This window comes from Vulpes lagopus, chromosome 11 (genome assembly GCF_018345385.1).
Source record: "Vulpes lagopus strain Blue_001 chromosome 11, ASM1834538v1, whole genome shotgun sequence".
NCBI classification, from domain to species: Eukaryota; Metazoa; Chordata; class Mammalia; order Carnivora; family Canidae; genus Vulpes; species Vulpes lagopus.
In genome coordinates, this window is record NC_054834.1 from 42,369,642 (window position 1) to 42,382,338 (window position 12,697).

A 12,697-nucleotide genomic window follows, 5' to 3' on the forward strand; every position below is an offset into this window, starting at 1 on the left:
CATGACCCTTCATTTCACTTCTGTTTTTTTTTTTTTTTTGGTGATTCAGCTGGGGCCATTTCTGTTCACCTTTTATCAATTTCACAAATTCTGCTTAGCCTTTTAGTGTATCTAATGAATTCCCCATTTCTGATACTGTATTCTTCACTGTTAGCATCCCTTTTTTACAATTTCAATCTCACTCTAATGAAATTCCCTATGTGCTAATCACTGTCCACCTTTTCAACTAGGCCAGAATTTTTTTCAGGTCTCTATCTTGAAACAGTATACTTAACCTTCTGTACCTTTGCTTGATTCCTTGATAAACTCATTTATCATTTCCCATCTTTCCCAAGTCATATTTTCTTGATTCTCAATGTATCCTGTATTTAAAACTTTACATCAGACATAATATATTAAACAGCGTGATTAGTGTTTGCAAAACATTTTCTTTAAAGGATCAAATAGTAAATACTTCAGGATTTACAAGCCATATAGTCTTTATCACTACTACTCAACACTCAGTTTAGCACAAAAGCAACCAGAAAATATGCAAATAAGAGTGGCTAAATTTTAATAAATATTTATAGACACTAAAGTTAAAGCTTTACATTTGTCTTACAAAGTTTTTTTTAATATGTAATTATGTAAAAACAATTCTTGTCCAATAGGCAATATTAAACTTTGCCTGTAAGCCACAGTTTATTGATTTCTATTATAGATTAATGAAAATATTTACCCATACAAGAAGGCATCCTCTTTCTTTCCTCAGTTCAAATATACATTGAATTGATTCAGCTTATGTGGGAGTCTAATCAATCCAATGTGTATTTGAACTGGAACTTGGCCTTCTGGCAACTTTTATAAGCTTACAAGTGAACTAAAGGTTTCAAATATTTTGAAGGTGGGATCAAGATTGATCTGTAAGAAATATAGAATTTTAATATTCATGAAACTTCAGAAATTCCAGACAGTCTTCAGCTTACCTGCAGATTTCCAATCTATGAGATATTCTCTCTTATTCATAGTTTTTTTGGTTGTTGATGAGTTCTCCTTGCACCCCATTTTCCTAACCACAATATTATGCCCAGATTATGGAGGGCCAGTGTAATATAACCAAAGGCCCAGTATATCTTGAAGGGAGCTCATCTCTCCTGAAAAAAAACTCCAGTTTCTGGTTTATTATACTACCCACTCAGTGAAGGCCTCCAGATGAGAGATGATGAGCACTGCACACTGACTCTGTGGCTGGAGATTTTTGGTATTGTAATACATCATACAGGACCACATATATCTTTTGAAAAACTTCAAGTCACAACACTAAGTTTTTCCTTAACTCCATATAAGGTGTTTATACCTATTTCTTCATGCTGGCAGGATGAAAGCTGTTATATTTTCTTCAAAAAAGTTTTGCTACTTACTAGGGTTTTGTTAATTTTTAAATCTGACAAGTTTCAAAGCTATAATTTTTTTCATTGATCCAACTTCTCATATAGACTGGGAGCAATGATATTTTCCAACTTACACTCTTTTGATTAAAACCATTAAATATGGACTTCTTATTAAGATGTAAGAATCAGACTTTCATTTTTATTTTGTACAAGTGTAAGGAAAGAAGCAAGCACTGTATTTAACAGATAACATTAAGATATACTCCGAGATTGTGGCAAGAGGGACAAAGTATACATATCAGAGATATATTAATAATTCCTTTATTTCAATTACCCAATACATCATGTTCCTTCAACAAAGGTTTATGAAGCATGTTAGAAAAAAAAATGACTGACTACCACAGTCATGAGACTGATATAGGAATGAATTAGGGGCAGATGGGGCTAAGGCTGGGAAAGATAAGGGAAAAGCCCAGAGTCAGGTTCCCAGAAATCTGTGGGTTCCCATAAACCCCAGAATACCAAAAAGCCCAGAGTCAGATTCCTACCCATCCCAAGAAAACAGAGATAAGACAGTAAAAAACAGAGAAAAATAATAAACCTGGCTCCCTAGCTCCAAAATATATAAGGGAGTATCTCCCTTTAATGGCTACTAAGTAATCACAGAAACTTACCAGACCAGCAAGAAATATGTCATCAAGGTGTTATCAATAGTCCCTGCTCAAACCAAGACTGCACAAGAATCTCAAGGCCATGGGCTCACTGGCTAGGTTGTCAATAAAAGACTGCCACTAAAAGCCCTCAGCGGCAACGTGTCGGGACTCCTCTCACTTCTCAGAGCTTTGTCTGTGTCTCTGCTTAATAAACTTCTATCACTTTGCTCACTCTCTGTCGTCCCCAAGATTCATTCTTTGACTCCTGAGACAAGAACCAAGCTCTCCCATATCAAAACCAAGCATTAGAAACCGGTTCAAATATGACAGACATATGTTTTGATATTATCTGAAAGCGAATCTTACGTAGCTGTGGTTAAAATGTTAAAGGCTCTAGGGCACCTGGGTGGCTCAGTGGTTGAGCATCTGCCTTTGGCTCAGTTGTGATCCTGGGATCTTGGGATTGAATTCTGCATCAGGCTCCCCACAAAGAGCCTGCTTCTCCCTCTGCCTGTGTCTCTGCCTCTCTCTTGTGTCTCTCATGAATAAATAAAATCTTTAAAAAAATGTTAAAGGCTCTAATGAAAAAAATTAGATTTCTTGCAATAATGGTTAATATAAACAAAAAGATGAAAACTGAAAAAAAAGTATTTGAAATTAAAACATGAACATAAATGAAAAATGTCTTTGATTGGACTTATTAGAGTGCACATTGTCAAGAAAAGAATCAGAGCTTGCAGATAGCCAACAGAAACTTCCGAAATTGAAATGCAAAGAGAAAAAATGAAATAATATCAAGAACTGCCATACACAAGCTGTATCACATATAATGTAAATATCAGATAAAGAAAAATATTTGGTATAATAATGACCAAGAATAATAATGATAACAAACCACAGAGCTACAAATCTCAAGAAACACCTAGTAGACAAATGTTAAAAAAAAAAAAAAAAAAACTACATGTAGGCATATATTTAAATCACAGAAAAATAAAGACAAAGAAAACCTTGATAGAAAATAGGGGAGTGAGGGGCATTACCTTTAGAGGAACAAAGATAAGAATTGTATCAGACTTCTCATTAGAGACCATGCAAGCAACAAGAGTGGAATGAAATTTAACATGTTGAATAAAAAAATCTCACCAACCTAGACTTCTGTATCCAGCAAAATTAATCTTAAAAAAAAAAGAAAATACAGAATTTCTCAAACAAAAACTCTGGAATTTTGACACCAGTATTTCTGCCTTGCAAGAAATGTTAAAAGAAGTTCTGCAGAGTGGTGCCTGGGTGGCTCAGTTGGTTAACTGTCTGACTCTTGGTTTCAGCTCAGGTCATGATCTCAGGGATGTAAGATGGAGTCCCACATCGGGCTCGGCACTGAGCATGGAACTTGCTTAAGATTTTCTCTCTCCCTCTCCTTTTGTAATTCCACCTTCCCCAACTTGTGCATGCTCTCTAAAAAATAAAGTTAACAAAAATATTTTTTTAATTTAAAAAAAGTTCTGCAGAGAGAAAGAAAATGATAAAGTTCAGAAAATCATTTTTTTATATGAAATTCTGGAAAAGGGAAAATTTTAGGGATAGAGAAAAAATTAGTGGTTTCCAGTAGCTGAATACCAAGGAGGTACAGATTGACTACAAAGGTTCCCTTGGGCACTTTTGGGAGAGATGGAAATATTCTGCGAGTTGATTGTTGTGATTGCAGGACTGTACATTTAGCAAAATATATGTAATGTGTACCTGAAAAGCTTGAATATCACATCCCTAACTATAATCTCAAACCTTATTTTAAAATGACTGATTTAGAAACACCTGGGTGGCTCAGTGGTTGAGCATCTGCCTTTGGCTCAGGGTGTGATCCCTGAGTCCCCAGATCAAGTCCCGCATTGGGCTTCCTGCATGGATGCTGCTTCTCCCTCTGCCTATGTCTCTGCCTCTCTCTCTCTCTTTCTCTTTCATGGATAAATAAATAAAATATTCAAAAAAATAAAAATAAAGATAAATAAAATGACCAATTGGTATTAAAGTAGAATTCTCTAGTACCTTAAAATAACTAATTACCTAAATATTAAATAATAGCAAAAGTAATTCCAAAATAAAAACAAGAAAGTCTTAACTGGTGTCCAAATGTACACATATTTATGGTTAATACTTGTTCATGGATAACTCTTGTCTACTTAGAATTAAATATAAGGACTTAAAATCTTTCAGGAACTTAGATATTTTAAGGATATTTAAGGATCAAATAGATTATACACATTTTTTAAACTTATTTGTAAAATTGTTTTTTTAAACCTGCTTTAAATTTGTTCAAATATACTTACAATCAAATAGTGTGTCATACCACATTTTTCACCATAATGTCATTAATGCTTCAGAAGTATGTTTTTCCTGATTCTTTAGGTTTAGGTTGAGTCAAGCCTTTAAAGATCAGTATTCTTGTTTTTAAGTATATTAATAAAACTAAAATGTCTCTTGCAATGGGACTATGAGGATTTTATTATTTACTTCAAAATACTAAATATATGGTCTAATGTATTAAGCCATCGATACCCAATAGCTCAATAAATTTAAGATTTGAAAAAAAAAAACACTAAAAAGAAGAAAGAATCAGTTATGTTTTTCTCCTGAATATCCAGTGTTTAGGCTATGGATTATTGAAGGTTTAATTTTGCTTCTACCACCTTCTACTTGATAATCAACATTATAATTTAAAGTTATTTCATAAACAGTTTTGTTAGTAATTATTCAGAAAAATCCTAAGGCAATTCAAATTTACTATTCCATTTTATGGATTAGGAAATTTACCAAAAATCAGAAAATGGCTTGCCTTAATTTGAATATTGATTCCATGGCAGAATAAACTACTAAACTCAAGCCCTCAGGCATTGCTTATTTCATTATGCAACAAAATCTCTTTGCTTATATTTTGCATGGAATAAATTTCAGTAATGCATCCTGTTAGGTATGTATTAGTTTAAGGAAATATTCATTGTCAGAATAAACACTAATCTGCTTTTAAAAGTGACCAAATCTCTCTGTTGAAATAGTTTATCAAGAAATATTCTTACAGAGTTTGAGAAATTTGAGTCCCCCCCCCCTTTTTTTTTTGAGAGGTTATGCTGCTCCAAAAGACAAAAAAAGCACTAGTGAAAAGCAATACCATGACTGCAATCCCAGGAGAATCTTTGGTGTAGCAGTTAACATAACCTACTTTAGGAATTAGTCATTGTATTTTGTGGTAGATAAAAGTAATATTTAAAACTGTAGAGAGAGATCTAATTAACACACCTGTAACTGTAAAAACATTGTGAAAAAAAATTTAAATCCATTTTTAAGCAAATTGAAAATCAGTAAGGTTATATAAAAGAACACCAGAGTATAGTAAATAAAGTTTATTTTTGTTCATGTACCGTTAAATGTCTATAAAGTTAAAGACCAACACATAATTATGTGCTCTGTGGCCCAAACCATGTCTATGTTTGTAATTTTTCCAGACTCTCAATGTTCTTTAGCAATCTGGGTTCTTGTCTTTCTTATCTTCCTTACTGATTCTCCATATTGTCTCCTTAAAACTTTCAATATTTTCTTATGCCACACCTCCTCTCTCACATCACACAAAGAAAAGAGAATGTCCACTGGGATCTTAGTTCTCCAACTTGGAAAACCTAAGGTTTAGCCATCACAATTTATAGCTGTCTTTTGTTCTCCAGTTTTAATGTTGATACTACAAATCTTTTTTTCCCATTTACGGCTTAATTCTTCTACCATTGCTTCCCATAGACTCTGCTGCATCACCACAAAGAGTATAAATCTTTAGTATCACATGCTCTATGCAAACACAATTTCCTATCATAATTAGAAACAAAAATAAAATAACAACAAAAATAAAAAATAATTGATTTTTCATTATATCATCATTCCTCTTTCCTTCCCTGAAACTTCCAGTAAGATAGGCTGTGAAAAAGTAAAAGTTTTTGACTACAAGCAACAGAGATAAATCCCTGCTATATTATCTAATACTGAGAACTCCTAGAAAGAAATAGGGAGCTTTCAGACTTGAGAAGAGTTGAGGTCCTGAAAAGTAAGTCACGAAGACCCAAAATTATAGCCTATTCTTTATAGCTTTAATCAATGTGGCTTGAATTTTTCTTTGAGATAAGCACTTGATAGCTTTTGTTTTCAATACACATCCCTTCTACCAAAATTGAAAATTTAATCTAGGATGTACACATTTAAAAAAACTTTTCTAATATAGAAGAAAAGAGACTTATAGCTTCTTTATCTGGACTCTAAAATCAACTCTATAAGCTACTATCTGCATTGAGGTAAAGAATTTCTATAGAAATTTAAGTTGTTTTCCTCAGGCTTCCTCTTCAACTGTGAAAAATCTTGCCTTTGGTCACTTCAAAACAGTATGTTGTATGTGAGGGAAGATGTATAAGTAAGACTTTGCATAATATTGATATTATTCAACTATATTCCAATCACACATGATCCAAAAGCATTAAAGGAACACATTTCCTATAGAACAGCCTATGTTGTCTTATCTTTCCCATTTGTTTGTAATCCTCACACAAGCCAAAAATGAGTCTCTTCCATTCTAGTATTTATTTAGCAAGCTAATGCAGTGCCTGTACCACTGGAGACATTGGATTTAATACTACATGAATCAAGTGAATAAATGAGCCTTATATTCCATTTCAGATAATGATATCCCTCTTTCTAGCCATACTTTGCAAAAATGAATGTCCTCATAATTTCTAGCCCACACTCCAACTTTGTCAGTAATCCCTTAAATTTCAGTCTTACTCTTTTAGAACCACATTCTCTTTAGCTGCCATCATTCTTTTCAAACGGCAAATCAAACACTTAAACTTGTTTAAAACTTCTTTGAGGCTCCCTGTTTACCAGCTGAGTGAAATAGATGTTTTCTTACTACAAGGATGCCCATAATTTGCATAGTATTTATTTTATCACATGCGACTCTTTGCTTTATAGTTAACCCTGTGGTAAAACTACATTGAGATTAGATTTGTGCAAACACTCTTCCATTCCTCTCTTATCTCCTTGACTCCATTCCTACTCATCCTTCTAAGATCTTGACAAAGAGGCCTCTCTTGACCATACTTGTCCCAGTTGCCCCTCAACTGCCTCAAAACTTCTGTGTGTATACCTATTAACATGATTCATACTTTCTTTTATAGATAGCATTTACCTTTGCAGTAGTCTGCCACCAGACTGTAGGATGAGTCTTATTTTGTGCTTTTATATGCAAATTAAAAACTCTCAGAGAGCCAGTGAACTATACTTCCCAATTTACATGAATTCAGAATAGACTTTATTTAGTAAGTCCTGGTACTAAACCTATATTTTACTCTTCTTTCAAATTCCAAGTTCATATTTTTAATTATTATTAAGGAATATTTATCAATAATTCTAACACTTCTGAATGTTTTTTTTTCCAAAATACTCCTGTAACTCCCTTGCTTCCTTCCAAACTCTTCTCAAAATTCTCTTTAGCACAGAGGCCTTGAATCTCTACATAAAATACCATCCTTCATCTCTCTCTATCCCCTTCATCTAGAGCTTCTTAATAATAACCACCTCCATTTTTTATCATCTCTCTCTTCTCACTCCAGTATAAGCTCCATATAAATAAAGAATTCACCTTGGGGGCATCTTATATATCCTGCTTTGTTAACCATGTTTGTGAAAGCATACTCTTAAAGGAGTAGAAAGTGAAAGACCCTCCTTAATTTTCTTTTATACTAGACTATCACTTTCCATCACAATTGTAAAGTGATGTTGCAGAATTGCCCAATAACTAACACCCAATAATTGTGGAATGCATCCATCAATGTGACAAAAGATCTCACGCATATGCAGGTCCAGAATTTAATTTATCTACATTTACTCTTCACTGTCAAATGAACCTCTCCTCTTACCATCCTTCTTGCTCAATGGCAACATTATTCTCTAAGGAATCTAGATGAAAACCTTGGAGAATGTTTGTGCTAGCAGTTTCTGATCAGCCCACATCCTAAGTAGGATCACTTGCTGGTGAAATATACACTTAAACATCCCTAGTCAACTGGAAAACAAAGTATAGATAAATATATGATACTGCAAACTGGGCAAGAAGGCAAACCTGCAATTAAAAATCCTGATAGAGGGATCCCTGGGTGGCGCAGCGGTTTGGCGCCTGCCTTTGGCCCAGGGCGCGATCCTGGAGACCCGGGATTGAATCCCACATCAGGCTCCCGGTGCATGGAGCCTGCTTCTCCCTCTGCCTGTGTCTCTGCCTCTCTCTCTCTCTCTGTGTGTGTGTTACTATCATAAATAAATAAAAATTAAAAAAAAAATCCTGATAGAAAATGAGATGGAGGGGCACCTAGGTGGCTCAGTTGGTTAAGCAGCTACCTTCAGCTCAGGTCATGGTCTCAGGGTCCTGGGATGGAGCCCCACATGGGCTCCCTGCTCAGTGAAGAATCTGCTTCTTCCCCGCCCCCTCACTCCAGCTCTCTCTAGCTATCTGTCTCTCTCAAAAAATGAAATCTTTTTTTAAAAAAAGGAAAGAAAATTAGATGGAGTGTGATGTATAAAAGGAAATATAATATGAACATCTTAATTTTTACTTCTTTAAATTTGTGCCCATTTTCCCAAGCATGGTCATCAGAGATGAAATCAAGAGAATAGCCAATCTACCTGTTAGCTATAGGCCAAATGGAGAGTATACCATTGAATGGGTGTTATGTCTCAACAAAGCAATGCCACCCCCTGGTGATATGTGGCTAAAAGATATTCTTCAAGATCCTCTTATAATATACATCAAAATAGAAGTGTGAGGAGAGAAGGACTCATGAGTGGTTCAGGCAGTTAAGCACCTGCCGTATCCTATCCCAGGGGTCCTGGGATCAAGCCCTGTGTTGGGCTCATCACTGTTTCCAGGGAGTCTTCCCCTCCCCCTCCTGTCTGCTTATTCTCTCACAAATAAATAAAATCTTTAAAAAAAATTGAAGTATAAGGAGGAAAGTGCCTATCCCTATACAAATACAGTCATTTCCCAGGTTTTAATTTTCCTTTAATCCACTGATATGAATAGACAAACTTAAGGTCAACCTGTACATAGATTCTCTTCAGAGAAAGAGGCTATCTTGTTATTCAAGTAGTCATGATCCACCTAAAATAGAAGATGAACTTTATAAGAACTACCACTGTTCCTTTATTTTTATTTCTGGAAGCAGTAAAAATGGCTATTCTGCTTTAGTTTTCATAAGTCTCTGAAATAGAACAGGATATTAATGAACCTTAAAGACATACTGCTACCTAAACCAAAAAGGAAAGTATCTTTTATTCTCTGCCAGATTATCTAACAACATTCATCAAAATGTATTTAATGAATTCTAACTAAAACAAAAAGGATGACCCAGATTTAAACACAAACTCTTTCCCATTATATCCCAATGGAGTTAATGTTTAAAAATCCAAAAAATAACTGCTCTTTTAATTTCATAATTCATGAACAGCTAAATGGTTCCCAATTAGATGCCAGACAAAAGTGGAAACTAAATTCAGCAGGTGTAAATATATGCAAAAGACATAGAATAGTGTTTGGCACATAATATTCCATCATTACTAGACCATATTAAGTACCATATTAGCAGTAGAGATTTTGCTTTCTCAAGGTTCTAATGGTCCCTAAGAAACATAATGCAGTGGTTCAGTCAGAATGGACTACACTAGACTATAATGAAAAATGACCCTGGGTTTATATGCAAAAAGTATACAATATACATTATACGTCCAACCCATGCAACTCTGTTCTATGTTGTTTTCATATCCTTTGCTCAGGAGTGGTTTATTATAAATACAATCTCTAATATCTCTAACCATGAGAATTTGAAAATTCAAAAATTCCCATATTTATTAAAGTAAGAGGAAAAATAGGGGAAAGACACATATATTGCCATAGAGTAACCTCAGTACTAGGTACTTGATATTTAATAAACTGGAGTAGCTAATATTTACCTATTTAATAGATGAGAAAACTGAAGTCAAATATTATAAACAGTATTTTAACTTTACATAGTATATTTAAATTTACTTAAACTTAAGTGGCAAAATGATACTAACTGAGGACTGGCTTTCCAAATCCACCTATAAAAATGATAAATATACACAGATTTGTATTTAGATATACTGGTGTATCCTAAGGCTCAATAAATGTAGTACTTAAGGATTTCAATGAGATGTTTTACATTTTAAAAAATCTGGTTATATTAAACTGATATATTATTGAACACTACATCTTAAACTAATGATATACTATATGTTAGCTAATTAAATTTAAAAAGATAAATAAACATCTGGTTATGTACTACTCTTTCTTTCCTGCCCCACTGCCTACTCCTCTACTTCCTCTTCATAACCATGTCTGTTGAGCTGAATCAGAAAATTAGCAAAAACAAGGAATCTCAGGTTAGGAGCTAATATGCAGCAGAAAAGACAGCAGGAGAAACTATTGAGCAGAGAAACAGAGTTTCAGGGCACAGAGCTATTGTGAAGAGTGGGAGCAAAGATGACAGGAATGGAAACCACAAAATTTCAATCATATGGGCATAGAGATTTTAGTAATGCAGAATACTCAGCATTAGCCATAAGGGCAACCCCTTAGGAGAAGCTTAAATCGTTACTTCTCTGTAAGTTGGCTTTATGTTTGGGGTCAGGTAAAATTTTCCAGCAAAGGTAAGTCAGGTCTACAAAAACATAAAAGATTCTGCCCTGAATTCTCACATCTTCTGGTCTTCAAGTATTGTCTTTGTTTTCGTTTTCTTACCCACAATTCTAAATATGTATTTCAAACACAATATTAGTTTGTCTTGTAGAGTTTTATACATTCTATGTAGATTACCAAAGGCTATCCAATATGTGTAAATAAGGAAATTATTAGTCATAGTGAATGGTGCTAGAAAAGTCAAGGTCACTGTTTAGAACTTAAGTTTATCTGATTCCCAGCGTTCAGTTTGCTTTTCCAGTCTTTCAATTGAATCTTTTGTTGGTTAAAAAAAAAAAATCAAAATTTAGACAGCTGATCAATCTCTAAAGTTATATATCTGCTTAGGTTTTAATACACTTCAAAGATAAATATCAATAATGACAAAACTACATGACTATAATTACTATTTTAATCAATGACAATTTCAAAGCTATAAATTTAGTCTGACATTTCTGAAAATACTAATTAAATTTTACAGTATAAGTCTTGATATTGCATATTTTGCTCTCTACAGTGTAAGTATATGTGGCATACAGAATCATGATTTTGATAGAATCATGATTCTGATAGAATTTCATACGAAGGGATCAAAATTTGTCTATTGATTGGTTGGCTTTATACAGTTTTTCCTCCCATATTCCACTAAGGATTTATTTCCTTAAAAGAATTACTTCCATGCATTTATTTGTTCTCATTTTTTTTATTGTTACTTCTATACCAGGGTTTCTCTTTATAAAATGAAAGTGATTCTTCTACAGAACTTAGTAAAGAGTTTTATTCTATAAACATAGTGGGGGGGATCCCTGGGTGGCGCAATGGTTTGGTGCCTGCCTTTGGCCCAGGGCGTGATCCTGGAGACCCGGGATCGAATCCCACGTCGGGCTCCTGGTGCATGGAGCCTGCTTCTCCCTCTGCTTGTGTCTCTGCCTCTCTCTCTCTCTCTCTCTCTCTCTCTGTGACTATCATAAATAAATAAAAATTTAAAAAAAAAACATAGTGGGGATATTTTTATTGTCAATTCCATGGACTTTGAGTAGTACATACACTTTCATGTCATAAATCCTAAGAGTAAATTGCAGTTTCCTCCCAAGTGAGATGAAATGGATTTGAATTGGACACCAGAAAAATAAACTGCTGTGCTATTTGTTACAGTTGGCCAACTTTCTTCAATTGAAGCAACAGAAATGTGTTAAAAACCAGGTTGTTTCCATCAGGTCATTATGAAGTTCACTCATGGAATTGCCAGTGGAAAATTTCAAAGAATTCTCCTATGGAGTATGGATGCTTCATTCCAACTAAGGTAGCAATCTTCTATATATCCACAGCTAAGCAAAGCAACTTTTGTTTATCTGAGGAATATAAAACTTTGATAGAAGTTATTTTGGTTATAAATTTTGAAATTTCTTTTAATTTTATTGCTTGTTGTCAAATATAAAGAGAATTTTGTTTTTATAAACATTTAAAGAAGTATATTTGCCTGCAAATAGTTTTTTTTAAGATTTTATTTATTTGAGATAGAGTGAGAGAGCACAAGTGGAGGGGGCAGAGGGAGAGGGAGAAACAGGAGACTCGATCCCAGGACCCTGGGATCATGACCTGAGCCAAAGATAGATGCTTAACATACTGAGACACCCAGGCACCCCAAATGGTTAAAAAAGAAAAAAAGAAACCTATCATTGGGAGAGTGTAAGGATAAAAAGAAAGAGCCACTACAAAAAAAAAAAGAATTAGCTATTTAAAAATTCTTGGAGATTTTTTATTATGGCACCAAAAAAGTAAACATTTTCTCCATACTCTGTGATACATATTTTGTCCTAAAGATTAATCAAAATGTAAGTTCACAATATGAACAGAATTTAGAAATTTACAATAAAATTATAGGCTAATTTGGGTTT